The sequence below is a fragment of the Pogoniulus pusillus genome, chromosome Z, assembly GCF_015220805.1.
Source record: "Pogoniulus pusillus isolate bPogPus1 chromosome Z, bPogPus1.pri, whole genome shotgun sequence".
Taxonomy (NCBI): Eukaryota; Metazoa; Chordata; class Aves; order Piciformes; family Lybiidae; genus Pogoniulus; species Pogoniulus pusillus.
The window spans coordinates 47,067,905-47,085,619 of NC_087309.1; the positions used below are offsets into that span (position 1 = coordinate 47,067,905).

The 17,715-nt window shown below is 40.5% G+C and overlaps 1 protein-coding gene across 2 annotated transcripts in view; it reads left to right on the top strand.

Annotated features, from left to right (window-relative positions):
- Nucleotides 1-309: 309 nt before the first annotated feature.
- ERBIN (erbb2 interacting protein) overlaps nucleotides 310-17,715 on the top strand; it is a 121,634-nt gene continuing 104,228 nt past the window's right edge. The window contains exons 1-2 of one of the 2 annotated variants that reach the window (XM_064140883.1): nucleotides 310-359; nucleotides 855-898. The gene's annotated coding sequence lies outside the window, so the exon portion shown is untranslated. Of the gene's footprint in view, nucleotides 360-645; nucleotides 899-17,715 lie in introns of those variants that run through there. The other variant, XM_064140884.1, reaches the window with a different exon arrangement.

Here is a 17,715-nt window from a genome sequence, read left to right on the forward strand (position 1 = left end):
CTGTGGCACCTTCCCCCGCCCTCCCTTCGCGTCTCGACCAGAGGGGGCGCTCACACCGTGGCCGCGTTCGTCTGGCCCCAGCCAAGCTCCCGCTCCGCCCCCTCCCCCCGCCGCTGCAGTGCCTTCCCCAGACCGGGCGGCGGTGCGCGGCGCCGGCAGCCGCAGGGGTGCGGCGGCCTCTTCTCTCTCCCTGATTGTGTCCCTCCCCAACCCCGAGGCGTTTCTGCTCCCCAAGGCTCCGCCGCCTCTCCAGGCCACCCGCTGCCGCGGTCGGGGAGGGGTGTGGGAGACAGAAGCAGCAGAAGGGGGAAGTGTGCGAAAGGAGGCGGGGAGAGAGGGCGGCGGCGGCGGGCGGGCAGGTGAGGCGGGCGGCCATCCTGCTCCCCTCTTTCTCTTGGCGGCGGCGTGGCGGCGGTGGGGGGGAAGGGGTGCGGCAGCGGGTGCTGTGTGCAGAGCGGCGGGGCTCAGCGCGCCGGGAGCTAGGCAGACCGGCCAGCGGACGAAGGGCGGCGGCGGGCAGATTAGGGCCGCGCCGGGCTACCAGGGACGGCTGGGTGGCGGAGGGGACGCTGCTGCCGTGCCGCCGGGCATCGTTTCTATCGGGCGGTCGCGGCGCCGGGCGGGGCCGGCGCTGCTCGGGGCCGCCCGCGGCGCCGCCGCCAGCGAGGGCCGGGAGGAGCTCGATTCTCCTGCTGCCCTCCCCCCGTGCACACGCACGTCGCACGTTCCGCGAACGCCCCCGTTCTCGTCGAAAGCTGTTCCATCTTCCCCCTTCCCTCCCCGCCCCTTTCTTATCCTCTGCCCCCCGAGAAGAAAACTTGATTGGATTTAATGTATTTCTTTGGGGTCGGAAGGAACTCCTGCCTGCTGGATCTGGTTTAGACGCCCGCCAGACAAGGTAAATTTAATGGAGAAGGCTTAGGGAGTAGCAGCAACAACAGAAAAATCCTTCCTCTGCTGAAGGGGGTGGGGGAAAAAGGAAGGAGTTCACGTTTCATTTTGATATCCTGTTTCTGGCCTTTATTTGTCTTGTTTTCCGCCTCGCATAGTTTAGCTGCCCTTTGTGTTTCTCCCCTCTCGCCGAAGTGCTGTTTGTATGAACGTAGTCGCTGGTTCCATGGGAGAGTCTGGGGAGACCGAAAGTTTTTAAGGAGTTCAAACATAAAAGTTTCTTTGTTCGATCGGAGAAGGTACTGAATTGAAACTGCTCGACTCCGTGAGTCTGCTGTTCCAGCGCCTTCCCTTCCAAAACGATTCCTGTCCCTGCGAGTATAATTACATCCTCGGGAAATAAGAAAGTTCTGAAGGAGGTAGTGTCTTTTATTTAATCAAAAGATCTTGAGGCTTGGCACCGTTTGTGTCTGCCGTTGCATGTTTGTTGTTCACTGTTGTTTTGTTGTTTTTTGGTTGGGTTTTTTTTTGTAACATCGGTTAATATTTGGCCGGACTGATTCAGGACAACTGTTAAAAGTTTTTTATTAAAAAAGTGCCCTCGTAGTCCTCTGTAAATGCTGTCGCAGTTTTCCCCGTCGACTGCTGCCTCCACTTCTCTTCCTCCCTGCCACCCCCTCTCTGTTCTCAAGCTGATGCGTTGAACTGCGTGTTTTTCAGCTTGTATAGGAGAGATCTGTATTGCGTTTTGATCCGTACAAAGTTTATCTTAAGAGCCTCAATGTTAAAACAACAAAAAAAACCCCGAACAAACCAACCATCTAGTAGTCTGACTTCGACTTCTTAAAAGTATGTGCAGTTGAACCTTCGAGTTAACACAGCCTTGTTTGATTTTGCTGATCCCTTTTTTCTTTATAATATTTGAAAGTCCTATTTGCAGCTGTTAAACTGGAACTTAAATACAAAGTTTTGGTGTAAGGTTTTGTACTGCAGGTGCTTGTTCAGTTATGCCAACTAACTCTGTGTGTGTAGAGAAAGCAGTATTGCTTGCCGGGGATTCATTTCACGTGCCTCAGAGAGGCAGTTATTGCTTAGTTCTTTCGTGAAGGCAAGGAATTTCTTGTGAATATTTTAAGTGAACTAGACGCCATAGTTCTATACCAGTTTATTTAATTTTTTGTTCCCGTTTGTCACACTTGAAGGCAGTGCGTTGGTCGGAAAAGATGCGTGTGCTTCAGTCTCTCAAGTGTCCGGAATGTGTTGGAATTTGTAAGGCTTGGCTAGAGTAAGTCTGTGCAAAATTTGTAACTCTCCTACACGAGTGGTTCTTTAACAGCGTCAAGTAATGTAGTGTTTGAGGGAAAATTTATTAATCCAATTCTGATATACCATGAAGAAATAATCTTAATATGTATCTGACCTCAAGTGGCTTCTATGGCTGCTAGCAAGTAAATGCAGTTTATAGACTTACCTTTCCCGGCAGCAGTAAGGATTATTCATAGGCGTCAGAAAAGGCTGAGCAAAATAGATGGCAGTGAACTTCGGTTTCCTTATATGGCAGATGCTTGGCAGAAAAGCAATGAAGTCTAAACAGAGTAATCCTTTTACGAAGAACGATCACTTTCCAAAGCAGTGTTTCAGTCCCAGTAATGACTTGAGATTCTCGTGGGGTGGGTAATTGTAGCAATGCATGACAAATGTAGTTGTAAACTACAGCCTTCGTAATTGATGCAATTTTGTTGCTTTTCAGACCTTTTGTATTTCTCATGATATTTTTCAATGCCATGTAGAAGAATAGACCCTTGTAGTGGAGCCACAACTTTTTGCGTTACTCTTTTGTCACCATGGTAGCTATGGATAAGACCCTTTTTAATGATGGAAGTGTAATTCAGTACTGCTTACAGCTAATGGTTATATCATAGAATGCCATTCATTCATTATCATAGTTTAGGAGTTATGAAGGAGTGTATTCTTTCTCAAGATCAACCATCTGAAGTGAAAAACCAGCGTGACATTGATAGTCATAGTATGGAAAAAAAAAAAAGATTAAGTATACACATGCTTGTGTTTGAGGCTCGTGTTGCTTGAAACAACACTTCCCTAGGTACATATTGATGTCTTGGGGAAACATTTATTTGACCTGGTTCTTCCTTGCTCATGAATTAAATTAAGATCAGGTAAACATCAGTAATTTTAAGTAGATATGCTTGCCGTCAAAGACCTGAAATTACAGCCTATGGCATACTAGGAAATATGATTATCATATTAGTAAAAATATGAATCCATTTGTCTCATGAATAAGCTGCCTAGGAAACAATTTTGGTATCCATTTGCACATCACATTCATACAGATGAGGGGTTCCATGGAGAAAGTATTGATTAAAAGTTGTATAGTGTATTAAGGTGGTAGTGCAGGAAAACAATGTTATGATTTGTCCTCAGAGGAATTCTTGCGGAGTCTGTAGTACCAGGCATAGAGAGCCATGCTTCGAATATCAAAGCTAAGGAAAGGCTTGTACATATGTAACATACATTATATGTAGTGTGTTAGCAATAGGTGAAAGGGATCAAATTCCTCAGCGCAGCTTTCCTGTAGGGGTGTAATGAATCACTGATTGTCTGCTTTGTGGGTTGGGCGTTGTTGGTTGGTTTTTTTTTTTTTTTTTGTCCTTCCTGCTTCCAAGTATAAAGGAAAATCTAGGGAAAATGTTACATAAAGATCAAGTGGTTGACATGTCATCTGTTCAGCAGATTCTCCCTATGGAGTAATCTGTTCTGCTAAAGAAGGCTCTGACATTTACTACACAGAGGACTTACAAATCTAACCTTTCCCGAATGAGTAACTAATTGAGTTGATGTAAAAGCTATTCTTACAGAGAGGGAATTAGTAGACTACTCCTATGTAAGCATGTGGTTGGTGACCGTTGATATAGGTAGTTAAACATGCAGTTAGTTTGTGGTAACCTGTTACATTGATAGCTTAGCATCTTTGGAACATCTTTTAAAGTCCAATACACACTTGTGTCTTACACAGTTTTAAAAGTTTAACTGATTTTGAGAGTTTTCCTTGGTGTTTTGAGTGCACAGGGTATATCTCTTAGCGTTGTGGATAAATTGTGAAGAGTTTTGTGGCTACTCACATGGCAGACTCTGATCTGCTTCTGGAAAAGAAGCTTTTTCAGTGCGATGTGGGTTTGCGGAAGTTTCAAACGTGAATTTCCTTCAGTCCTTATAGTTCAAGGAGACAGTCTTCATAGTAAAGAGGACAGCTAATACATGGGGAAACTTGACTCAAGCCTTAATGGCAAGGTATTTTTACAAAGGATTCTTGTTGTTAAAAAAATATTTACTGAAATACAGTCTTTGTTTCTAATTAAGAATACTGTGTTCATATATTGTGAGTAGAACCTTATAAATGTTAAGATATGAAAGTAAGAATGCTAATTTAGGATAAACTTATAGATTTCATCTGTTGCCTCAGTAAAAAAAAAAGGAAAAAGGGGGAAAGTGAATATTACTATACAGGAATTCTTAGTATTTTTCATTATGTAGTAACCTTGGGATAGTTCTGCTTCTGGTGCTGCTCCTCTTCCTCATTAGATACCAGTTCTTTAGAAGATAATTATTTCTCTGACACTTAGTACAGATACTTGGCTTATTATTATTACCCTGCTTAGTTTCACCTGATTTACACTAAACTGCACCTTCCACCTTTTTAAAATAGTGGCTTTTCCTAACTGCGGAGTAAACCTTTTCATTTGATCTGAGCGAAACAAAACTAAATTGTGCTTATGTTGGAGAACTGAACATTGTGACTAACTTCCTTAGGGTAGTTCATGTTTTTTTGGTTTTGTTTTGTATCTGCAAGTAGTTAGTAGATTCTTGACACTAAGTGATCATTACACATAGAAACAAAAAGTTATGATGTGAACAGTGTCATGTTCTGTGGCTGCCGTGGAAGTTTTAACAGTGTCAGAAGGTAAGTGGGTCTTTGGAACGTGTTTGGAAGCTCAGTGCTGTTAGATAAGATAGTACCTATTCTTCCACCCTCTTTATCCACTTCAGTAGATAATGAATGTGATGTCTGTGCTTTTCTATTTCTTAGCATGGCCAAGAAAACATTATACAGCAAGTCTTGTACACAACTTAGAAGAAAGCTCTTTATGCTTTCCTGTGTTCCCTGTCCATCAGGCTAAACCCTGAAGATTACTTACAATAGTAAGAACAACTTGTGTTCCTGTAGGAGCAAACCTACTGGAAAAGAAATTATTCCGAACTGCACAGTTCTGACAGTTTGTCACTTTCAAATTATGCAGTATTCTATACGTTTGCATCTTTTGTAAATCGAACTATAGTTTCTCAGACTTTTGTTTCACACTTTTGTATAATTTAATTCTGCAAATACAAGGGTAGATAATATGTGGTGCAATACAACTGCTGAAAGCAGACTTTCACTTATTTTGAATAATACCTGGAATAAACTGTAAATTAGTATCTTTGGAGTGATCAGTTCAGAATTGGGTGCGTAAGCTCCTTTTCCAAACAAAAATGTCCTCTAAGCATGCTGAATTCTCCAAGTTTGCATAGTTCAGTATGTACAGGGCTGTGCTTCATGTCTGTAGACCTTATGAAGCAGGCTGAGGTGGAGTGAACAAATACCCATAGACATGGTCCAAGTAGTGAATGGTCTGACTGTTCTGGACTATAGCATACTTAAGAGTGTGAGATGGCAGCTGAGGGTGTAGAACTAGGAGTAACCAGGTAGGAATGAAATGCTTGCCTTAGGAGTGTTGAGTTTTGTATTCTCTTGAACTTAAAATTGCACTTCTGAAGTAGGTGCTCAGGGTATAGATGTCTTCCTGTGAGCTCTTAGTGTTCAGTGACTAGTTCTTGTGTCAGTTGTCAGGGGCTGCCTTTAGGAATAGAAGTTCTGGAGTGCTTTGAAGTCTTAGTAAAAGATAATTTAAATGAAACACTTAAAATTTATCTCTTCATTTGGAAGGGCTGGTATCTCCCAGAGAAGTGGCCAGGGCATCATTATCCATGGTGGGGAAAGCTCCAGTGTTAATAACCGAAGTCTAAGTTTGGAGTTCTGCTGGTGTGTTAAAAGTAGCTGCAGAAGTATGGTTTTGGTGTCTGAAGTACTGTGCTTTGAGTTTCAGAGCCTTCTAATGAGTTCAGTGCTGGTTGGCATGAGAAGTTCCTGTAGCAGCTGCATGAGGAGTCTGTCTTCCCAAGCAGTTCTGGAAAAAAAAGTTCCATTTTTTCCTTATTTTTGTGTCCTATAGTATAGGGTCTAAGTTTAGTAGAGTGGCAGAAATTATTTCTTCAGACTCCTTTGTCCATCCTTTCCTTGGAGTTTTTCAGTACACATCCTCCAAAACTTCCAGGCCTCCCAAGAAGGAGAGGGCATAGTTTCTTTGAGCTGCACCAGTACATCCCAACATTTAAATGCTATGCCTGTGAATGTCAGTCACACATTCAGTCATCCAGAATGATTGTGGATGTCATCTTAAATGTTTGGATAGAGGAACGTGTTTCCAGAATTGTCTGGAAGACTTCTGGTAGGCTACTAAGAAACTCTTTGAGAACTACTGCTTCTGGTGACCTAGACTGTCGGCTTGATAATTAGCTCCTTTCAGGAGAACATGCTGATTTAGGGTTACTTCTGGTCATATAGCCATATATGCTGTTAACCCTGGATCAACAGCTCGTTTAATTTCTGAGATGCCTTTTTTTTTTTTTTTTTTAAATTGGCAATAATGTTCATCACGGAGGGAGAAATTTCAGAGGATCACATCTTTCTCATTCCTAATTATCCTTATTTACACCCTGTATTTTTTTGTTGTTGTGTTTTACTAAACGTACACGTGTTGCTTTATTCTTAATAATGAGTGAATTCTTTAGTATATCTCTTTCTGCAACAGTGTAGAGTTTTGCTATAAGGTCACTTCTGTTGGTTAATGTGTGGTTGTTGGGAAACTATTAAAAGCAAGGTAACAATTGAGGTCTTAAGTGGGAAGATGAAATAAAGATTGTTAATCTGTGCTTTTCTATCTTTTCTGTGAATGTTGCAGGAAGGGGAAATCAGTTGGACCACTGAATTTGGCAAGCCATCTCACTCTGATTCTGAGGGATAAGATTAGAAACTTTGATACAGGGGAGGGAGAAACTAATGGAGCTTTATTATTTTACTATACTATTGCTATAGTGCATCTTCTGTGTTCTTCTTGTAGAAGGATTTTTTTTCCTGACCAGTGTTTTGTGAGGGGGAAGATTTTCTGTGGCTATTAGAAAGCTGTTTTTCTTCTAGTGCATTATTCTTAATCTAGATTCTAATGCTTTGGCTCTGCTACCAGAGATTTAATCTCAATAAATGAAAATATAAACAATGCAAGTACTAGCAAAGTAAAATAATCTTAAAATAGATGTTAATAGACTTACATGAGAAATGTTTTTTTCTCATCTGTTTGTATTTACCTGGATGAACTTCTCTGTTTTTCAAGGAGCACTTACTTGGTATTACTTTATTGAAGTAGAGCAGGAGTGCTGAGACTTGTAGCACTCTGTGCTTTTTTTTCAGTGGAGCATTTGCTGGAGCAAGACAGTGGAGCAGGCAGACATTGCTAAAGGAGATCTATGGGAAAGGTATTGTCAGTATTTCAAATGTCCTGTAGTCTTTCATGACTTCTGTGTTACTGAATTGGTTTTGCATCAGCAGCCTGTGACGCTTCTTCAAGAGAAAGGCTATAGCCCTGTCAAATGATCAGGTTAAAATGAAGTTCAATGGGATTGGTAGGAGAGAAATGGGCGGTTTAGTAATTTTTTTCCCTATCCTCTTTTTTATTTTTTCCTTCTACGTAACCAACTGATCAAGAACCAGTGAATTGTCCTCTAAACTTCTGAAAACGGTGCTCTAACCTTCATTTAATATCAGATTGTTACTATTTTTCTCCAAACTTTTATTTACTTGTTTTAAGTCTTTGTAGAGTCTGAAGGGAGGTGTGCATTGGCCAGGTCAAACCATTTGCAATCACAGGTGGGACATTTTCTGAAATTCTTATACTGTGCTGCTCAGTCTCCATTTTCCTATTATGAGATAAAGAGGCTGACATGTTAACAGCAAATCAGCACGGCCCAACTCACATTTTATTTCACTAGTGTCAGCGTAGTATTGTATCTCCTGTGTTTTTCCCCCCTTTACTGCAAAGCACAGGATGTTAGAAGTTCAGTAACACTTTTAGCTGAATTATTACTGAATCAGCTTTGACTTCAGTGTAATTTGTGCTATGATGAGATGGAGGAATCTTAGTTATACTTAAAGCTCCCATCAAGTAAAAAGCTTGATTTTGACAATGTAGTGCATTATTATCTGTTGATAACAGCACTTTGTATTGAAGTACAGTTTCTCTTAATTATCTAGTTTCTAAGTAATTCTTAAGTGGTAAGCTGACATTCTTCTCTAACTGAAGAGGCAAAAATACTTTGGAATTAATTCAAGAATAGCCTTTTAAAGTTTTGTTCTAGCAGTTCCTTAACTTTGGAGATAAGTGCCTGATGTAATAAAATAAAAATAACATAACAGTTTTTTTCTTTTATCATCATGGCTTGGCTTAGAGGCACACAACACTAGGTAAAGAGAAAAATAATTTAGTACAGAAAATATTAGCTTAAGTGTTTCATTACTGTGTTAAGACTGAAAAGAGATTATGAGTTGGCAAAAATGAAATGTGCATTGAGGCAGCAAACCTGAGTAAACAGAGGACAAGAACAATGGTGCTTAGTCACATGGGATATGTGAAGGGTCTTGTGGGCAGAACCATTGTTAATGCAAAGAGGAGTAATTCTTGCACATCAGTTGTGAGTAACTAATAGCAATGGATCAGGATTTGTGTATCAGTTATAAAATGAGTGAGGGAAAAAAAAAAAAAGAGATGCAGTTCAGAGATTCCTTTATTTGCCCAGAATGATCTCTTAAAGCTGTTGAGTTAGTGTGTGTCATCATTATATTGTAAACTATAGAGAGAAGATGCGTTGAATCTGGGAAATACTGATTTTTAGTTTAAGTGTTTTTTTAACCTTCTGCTCATCATAAAAATAGGGGCTACTCTTTATTGTAGCAGTGAAAAAGATATATCAAAGTAAAAATTCTTAAAACTGTGTTGTAAATAAAAAATACTGTGTTTCATACTAAACAAATATAACAAAAGAAACAAACCAGCTTGTTGAGTAACTCTGAGAAAACAGAGATGGAAGTGTTCTTTAATGGGAGAATTTGCGTGTGATTTTGAGTGGGAAAAAAATGTAACAGTGCAAAATTGGAGAATGAATACACACATCCACACAGAGCTCATGCTTTTTTTTTGGTTTTGTTTTTAAATGCTGATCTATGAATGTGTTCCCATTTGTGTTCGTGTTGCCACCAGCTGAGTTGTGTAGCCTGTCTAAATTTGGTGTGGCAGTTTTCTTGGGAATTTATCAATTCTATTAGCTAGAGAGTTTTGAGTGTGATTCCCCCTCTCATGTACCCAACATCTGCTTGGTTTGTATCTCTGTCTCATATTGTTTTGGACCTGCTGTGTTCTCCTGACCCGTGTTGTTTGGTCTATTCATCTAGTTTTAGCTAGGAATTCTGCCAATGACTCTTTTTGAGGGAAGTGAAGGTAAAGGAGAAGGTCAGGCTGTTTTGTTTTAGTGTATGGACCACTCCATTTAGAAAGCAAAACAATTAATAACCAAGAGTCTTCTGAGAAGACATAGTTTCTTTTCTTACCCTTTTCTCTGTGTTGTTTTTTTTTTTTTTTTTTAAATTATTTTTTCCCCTTTTCTATTTCTGTGGAACTCTTGTGCTGCAGATTGCCTGAGTGTGCTGGCAATTACATAGTCTGGTTAATAGATGAAAAGTTTTCTTGTATATTGAAATACAGCTTATGTTGAGCATTGCAGCTTGCTTGTTTAAAAACCTTTGGTATCTGCTGCAGATGGCCGCATAGTGTAAGGAGTGGCTTCCTGGCTGCATTGTACATGAATTGCCAGACATGATGAGAGTAGTTTTGTTCTGGAATGCCAAAATACATTCAATTGATTCAGGAACCAACATACATCGAATGAATAAAAAAATCACTTATGAAACAGAATGTAGTAGTTACGTTTTTCCTGAATTAAGGGAATTAAAAAAGGGCTTCTTGTACTGAGTATAATATTAATTACCACTTGCTGACTTACATTTCCAGGATTTTTGCTGTTTGTTTGTTTATGCCTGTTGGTTTTTTTTTTTTCTTTTTTAAATTAATGTATGCCAAAGATGGGAATTGGAACAAGGAGGCTATCAATAGGAGTACTGCATAGGGCAAGAGTGTTGTGTTTTCTTCTTGGATATGAAGTCCTATGCACAGTATGCAGGTTTTTGGTGAGGGATTGCATTGTTGTTTGATTTTGGCCATGGGTTTTGGATTGTGGTTTTTTAATATTATTTTTGTCTCACTGTTTTTTGTTTAATGCCCTCCTTTCTTTTAGGCTGGTATCCTAGATGTTTCCTTTGCATCCATTTTAGAGTCGTGATTACTCATACTGCAGATAAAAAACTAAAGTGGGTGAAATTAAAAAGCAGCAGTGAAGGATGTTGCTTCTGCCCATATTTTTAATTCCAATAAGTTCTTGACACAGGAAATGGGAATATTTACAAGTAATAGCTCCAAATACTGCATGATTTTATTATGATAAAGAAAAAAGCCTAGGGCGGAGCTTGTTTATTTTAATACAACTTCCTCATTTGCAAAGTAGGTGGTAGTCTCTCTGAATCCTGCTAGTTGGAAGGCAAAAGATATTAAAAATTGTGTTGACAGAAAACCAGACATATGTTGGTTGCAATTGTAATTCCATCTGAATGGTTCTTAACTAATATTTTGCATAGATTTTTCTTATTCAAAATAGTTCGAAAGACATGTTTTTTTTATACCTCTCTTAAACCTAGAGGAATAAAGTGTGCATTGTTAAAGCAATTTTGCTTGTCCTTTCTGAATGTTGTTTTTCTCTTGTTCTCTTCCATCTCTATAATAGTTTAGACTTTAGTGAGTTGTCTTATGTAAGATTCTTGTTTGTCTGTTTGTGTAAGAAGTGATAGGTCCCTGAAATACGAGAGAGAGAGGGCAGTTGTGCAGAAAAGGACTTTGGAGTTCTTGTGGACAAAAAGCTGGACAGAAGCCAACAATGCACAATTGAAGGCCAGTTACATCCAGGGCTGCATCAAAAGAAACATGGCCAGCAGGTCAAGAGAGGTGGTTCTGCCACTCTAGTCTGCCCTGGTGAGATCTTACTGGGAGTATTATGTCAAGCTCTGAGGCCCTCAAGACTGGAAGGACATGGACATGTTGGAGTGGGTCCAAAGGCGGACTTGAAAAGTGGTCAGACAGCTTGAGCACCACTTCTGCAAAGACAGGTTTAGAGAGTTGGGGTTATTCAGCCTGGAGAAGAGAAGGTTCTGGGGAGACCTGAATGCAGCCTTCCAGTACCTGAAGGAGGGACTTACCAGAAAGCTGGGGAGGAACTGTTGACATGGGCATGTAGTGGTAGAATAAGGGACAACAGGTTTTAAACCAGAGCAGAGTAGATTTAGATTGGACATTAGGACAAAGTTCTTCACTAAAAGTGTGTTGGAACACTTAAACAGGTTGCTCAGAGATGTGGCTAAGGCTCTACCCCTGGAAGCATTCAAGGTCAGGCTTAATGTGGCTCTGAGACATAATCTTGTTGGAGTTGTCCCTACTTACTGTAGGGTGGTTGGACTAGATGACTTTTAAAGGTCCCTTCCAACCAAAGCATTCAATGATTCTGTGTTTTCTTTCCATAGTTGTGGATTTATGTAAACCAAGCATCTGATAATAAAGTAGCTTCATCTGAAGCCTGACTGTACCAGTGGCTGTAATTGCTGTTATTGCTGTGCTGTGTTGGTGATACGAAGCGCTCAGTTGTGAAGCAGTATTGAAGGCTTCGTAAGTTCCTTTCTTCTGAATTGAAAGTGGAGATGGCTGGTGTTTCTCTTAGCTTCCTGCCCCCTGAAATTTTTAGCTGTCCCATGGTAATGATCTCACCAACTGCTGAGAGATGAGGCACGTAGTCCAAAACAACCCCTGGAGCTGCTTATTTGTATGTAGGTCTACATCAGCAGTGTTTTCATGAGTGTTTGTGTTTGTTCTGGTAGTCCATCTGTCTCCACTGTTTGTGATGTGTGTTAGTGTGATGTTGATCTTTGTCTTATAGCTACCTCAGAAATCTATAGAGACCATGTTCATGTGTATGAGAGCTTTATTCCTACTCAGCCTTCGTTCTTTTGTAAAGCATTGTATTTTTCATTTTACTGTCATGAATGGTGATCCTGCTAGTCAAAGGAAGGCCATACCTCAAGCACAATCTATTCCAGTATTCCTACTCATCTCCCAGGTACCAGTGCCTACAGCACTGTTCCGTAGCTATTGAATTGCAGGAAGTACCAGAAATAGCAACAGAAAGAAAAGCGTTCTACTGTGTCTGTGTTTTCTTTCTCCTCTTTTGTGTTTCTGAAGTGTACATCCAGTGTAGCAGAGCAAGAATCTATAGGTGTCTGCCTCCTCTCCACAGCTTAGAGGTATCTGTTTTTTCTCCAGAGTCTGGCCTGGTTTGCTGACATTTTTGGTCAGGTGGCTCTTGTGGTTTCTTCTTGAATGTGTCCCTTCTCTGTAGGCTTTCCAAGACATTGGTGGTGTTGACATGGAAGCAGACCAGAAGACAGCATTGTAGACATTTGTGTGTGTTTTTTTTTTTTTTTTTAATTTTGAAGAGAAAAAAACCAGCCTGTTTTAATTTCCTTTCCAATCAGGGTTTACTATTGTGTGTTTTTTCAGGTGTATGATATGGGTGGCTCTAGGTTAATCAAGTAGTAGAATTTAGGTGAGAAGCTTACGTACATTGCAGAGAGACTAGTTATTTCAGTGTGAATTACTAGGTTTGCTTTACATCCAAACACCTAGAGGGTAACTGAAACTGTCATATTACATAGGCTTCATCTGGGAGAAATAGTGTATCTTGTTAGGGATGGATGTTGACTGCATTCTGCTCCAAGTAACGGGCATCATCTGCTATAAAGTGGCAGCTTCTTATGCTATAGGGAGCTTGAGGTGCATCTTATCTATCTTTAATTTCTGTGTAAGAGCACTGAAACAGAGGAAAAGTGATTCTAGTTCAGTAGCACTTCTGTGTATTTCAAACCTAAGTTCTTTATATGGATTTATTCAGTGCTCAGCATTTAAATTAGAGGTTGATATTTGGTGTATCCTTTTTAATCTTAATATTTCAGTTAGCCCTGCCTGAACAACTGCAGCTGTTTATCCTGAGCACTTCTTGACCTTCCTGTATTGGTGATTTTGGAATTTAAGAGAGAATTTAATTTCTTTGGTTAAAAGAAAGTATGTATATTTTTAACTTACCATGCTATGGATGACAGTCTATTGTGTATACTTCAGTCTCATTGCATCAGTTCTTTCATAAGTGTAAAGCATTGCTTTGTAGGCAAGTTGACTTTTTGTTGCACAAATATGCACAGCACTTGCTGAGCAAGGGTGTCCTGCAACTAAGAAGACCACATCTGGTAAATATTTCTGTGAGTTCTGGTCTTGGTGTAGAACATGAACTGCTGACACAGTCACTGTTTGGACTGTAACTGTTTACTTACATGGCTGAGTGTCTTTGCTTCTTCTTAGTTGCCTGGAGATATTTGGCATGGGTAATTTTTCATTTTTAAATTATTCCCTTCTGCTCCCTCTCCAAAGTTCTTGTCTTCACTGACTGATTCCTTCAGGAAAATACCACCAAAACTATGTATGCAAGGCTGAGTAAATTATAAAATATGAGCCACATGATTGAATTTTGCTACCAGCATGTGCTGTTATCAGCATTAAAATATGCCTGCTTACATTTATTTAGTATAATTTGTCATGCTAAGAGAAAAACACTGGTAATAGTTATCACCTTTACCTTTTAAAGAGTATTAATTCAAAGATTCTGTAGCTGAATGTGTAGTCTTAGATTCTACAACATGTCCTCTGACAGGAGGCAGTACACCTTCCTGTTTCCTTCCTGTTTGAGTTCTCTGTCATATATGTGAAGACTTGGTATTGAAAGTCAGTGATTTGATGGGCAAGCTGATCTAACTAGGAAAAAAATCCTCACGTTATCTTGCCAGGTTAACCTTTTCTAGTTGATTACTGACAGGACTTGCAGTGAGATTTTTATAAATTTAGATTTAACATAAGAGAGTTGTGAGGGGAAAGGAGGGTTTGCTCTTTCTTAAGCAGTGAATTAAGCACAGTGGGAATTAGTTTCACTTTTGAGTTCCAGTTGCTGCTTTAGAATAGTCTTTCACTTGACCACAGTAAATGTAAAGATTGCTCTTCATCATCAATTAGTTGATTTTCAGTAAGCCTTTCATGAAAGTCAGAGTGCAGTTAAAAACTGGGATATTACCCAGTAATATGTCTTTTTGGGTAGACTTGAAGTGTGCTAGATCCTGTCTTTCCTGTGGTTTTGCTATATTGAGTTTGACTTCTAGACTTTGGACAGTAGGCTGGGAGTTTCATACCTATCTGTAAAATGGTTTATAATTGCTGCAGGTTTGGGAAATAAATATCCATGGTAAGAACTGAAAGTGCAGAAGAAGCAATGAAGTCCTTTTCTCCTAAAAGCTACCTTGCAGAGCACTTGCTTTTGAGTTGTATGTACCTAATCTCTTTAGCAACTAGAGATTTCTGGTGAGTTTACTTTTTTATTGTCTGGAGGGGTCTGGGTCTCTCGATTGAAATGTGAAAGTCCAGAGTATTTGAATGTGGGATGCCCAGCTTTCAAATTAGACTCCATGGTTAATGTGACTGAGTAACTGACAGGTGATGGGCAGTCAGTGTGATTAGTAAACTAGTTTATATGTTATGTATTAATGTATGAGAACTGTGGAGGAACACCAGCCTGGTGGAACAAGGAGCTTTCTCTGTGACTCAGAGTAAAAAAGTCTGGAAAAAGATGCAGGCAACTTGGAAAGATTTTAAGGATATTGTTAGGTTGTGCAGGGAGAAAATTAGAAAGGCAAAACTTAATCTGTCCACCACTGTAAAAAAAAAAAAAGTAAAATGTTTAAAAAAAAATCGTCAGTAACAAAAGGAAGGCCAGAGAGACCAAGGATAATGTCCATCCTTTATTGAGTGCAGGGGAAAACACTGACACACAGGCTGAGATCCTTAACATCGTCTTTGCATCAGTCTTTAATAGTCAGACCAGTTATCCTCGTAGTATTCAGCCTCCTGAGCTGGAAGACAGGAATGAGAGTGAGCAGAATAAAGTCCCATAATCCAAGAGGAAACAGCAACCTGTTACTCCACCTAGATGCTCACAGATCCATGGAGCCAGAGCTCACACAGCTGTTTCCCATAACTTATCAACAGTCCTTGTTAATCAGGGAAGTCCTAGTTGACTAGAAGCTAGCATATATGACACTCATCTACAAGAAGGGTCAGAAGGAGGATCCCAGAAGCTGCAGACCTGTTAGCGTGACCTTAGTACTGGGAAAGGTTATGGTGTGATCACAGGGTATGTTGCAGGGCAACCAGGTGATCAAGCCCAGCCAGAATAGGTTCATGAAAAACAGGTCCTGCTTGATGAACCTGACCTCCTTCTACAACAAATTGAATGAGGGAAAGGCTGTGAAAAGTTGTTTACCTGGACTTTAGTAAATGATTTAACACTGTCTCTCAAAGCATCCTCCTGGAGAAACTGGTTACTCAGGGCTTGGACAGGTGTACTCTTTGCTAGGTGAGACTGTCTGTCTGAGCCTCGAATTTAGTGGTGAACAGAGCTAAATTCAGTTGGCCATGAGTGCCCAGGGCTCAGTACTGAAGTGACTTTTCATATCTTGATCAGTGATCTGGATGAGGGGATTGAGTGCACCCACAGTGGGTTTGCAGATGATGCTAAGTTGTGTGGGAGTGTTGATCTGTTTGAGCATAGGAAGGCTCTACAAAGGGATCTGGACAGGCTGGATTGTTGAGCTGAGGCCAGTTGTATGAGTTGAAGTACTGGGTCCTCCACTTGGGTCACAACCCAAGCAGAATGGTTGGAAAACTGCCTGGCAGAAAAGGACCTGAGGGTGCTGGTTGAGAGCTGGCTGTACATGAGACAGCAGTGTGCCCAAGTGGTGAGGAAGACCAACAGCATCCTGGCCTGTATCAGAAACAGTGTGGCCAGTAAGGCCAGGTAAGTGATTGTCCCCCTGTACTCATCATTGGCGAGACCACACCTTGAGTACTGTGTTACATTTTGGGGCCTTCACTACAAGAAGGATGCTTGAGTTGCTGGATCATGTCCAGAGAAGGGCAGTGAAAACTGATGAAGCATCTAGAACACAAGGTTTTTGAGAAGCTCCTCAGGAAACTGGGGTTGTTTATTCTGGAGAAAGTGAGGCTCAGGGGGAGACTCTATCTCTCTCTCTGAAAGGAGGTTGTAGTAAGGTGCAGATTGGTCTCTTCTCCTAGGTAAGAAGTGGCAGGGTGAAAGGAAATGGCCTCAAGTTGTGCCAGGGAAGGTTTAGGCTCGATATTAGGAAAAATTTCTTAACGGAAAGAGTGGTTGAGCATTGGAATAGTCTGCCCAGGGAAGTGGTAGAATTGGTGTTTCTGGAAGTGTTTCAAAAATATGTAAATGTGGCACTTAGGGACATGGTTTAGTGGCAGACTTAGCAGTGTTTGGTTAACTGTTGGACCCGATGATTTTGAAGGTCATCTTCAATCTTGATGATTTTATCATTGTAATCACTGGTAGAACGATGGACTCAGAAGTGCCTGTCACAGTGTGGTGTGCCATTACTGCATTTCACTTTTTCATCTCTGATAGAGCCACCTTAATTCATGGAAGGATTAAAAGTGTAACATAATTTAGGGGGCAGGCAGGGTGGAAGAATAGGAGGTATTTAGCTGTCATTCTAAAATCTAGACGATTTGGCACAGCTGTGTAGGTGATGTGTGACTGTTTTATGGAGCCAAGTATATAGTGGTCTCACATGGCAGTCCTGCACATGTGAAGTGAAGGTGACCCAGCTTCTGATCTTTCTGCCATTACAAAAAAGGCCAAGTCTGTACAAGAGAGAGAATATGGCATCAGTGGGCAATGAGATAGCCATAAACATGTTTTTCCTGCATTGGTACCAGCTTTTTAAAGTCCCTGATACTCTCTTTCTGCTTTTCTGAAGACACTAGAGTAGTGTGATGTGGATAAGCACTACTTTGTTTTTTTTCCCTTTCCAATAGAATGAGGAGAAAATCTCACAGTTCCTGTTGTCTAAAATGAAATTTCAGGACACCTGAGTTTAAATTGTGTTTCCCTGCAATGCGTGCCTTATTGCCACTACATGAGAAGTGTTTAAATTGAGTTGTGTAGATTTCTGTGTTCCTCAGTCAGACCAGTGTTAGCAACAATTGCTTCTGCAAGCAGTTCATCTTATCTCAACGTTTCCTGCTTACTGGAATAGTAACATATTAAGTGGATTGTTTTGAAAACATCCTTTAGCAGATAAGCTGGTAGTTGTCTTTTTGTGATAGCCCCCGCTCCTTAAGTTCCAAAATAACGGTGTATCTTCTGGTTGGTTGATAGGTTTTTTTATGGAGTGCATCAGAGGAAATAGAGTGTTATGGAAGATTATTTCTTTTCCTATGATGCAAGGGTAGAAACAAAGCTCAGCAGAACATATTTAATTCCCAAATAAATTTGAATGTTATAGTTAAGAAGACAAGTTATGTTCACTTTCTTTCT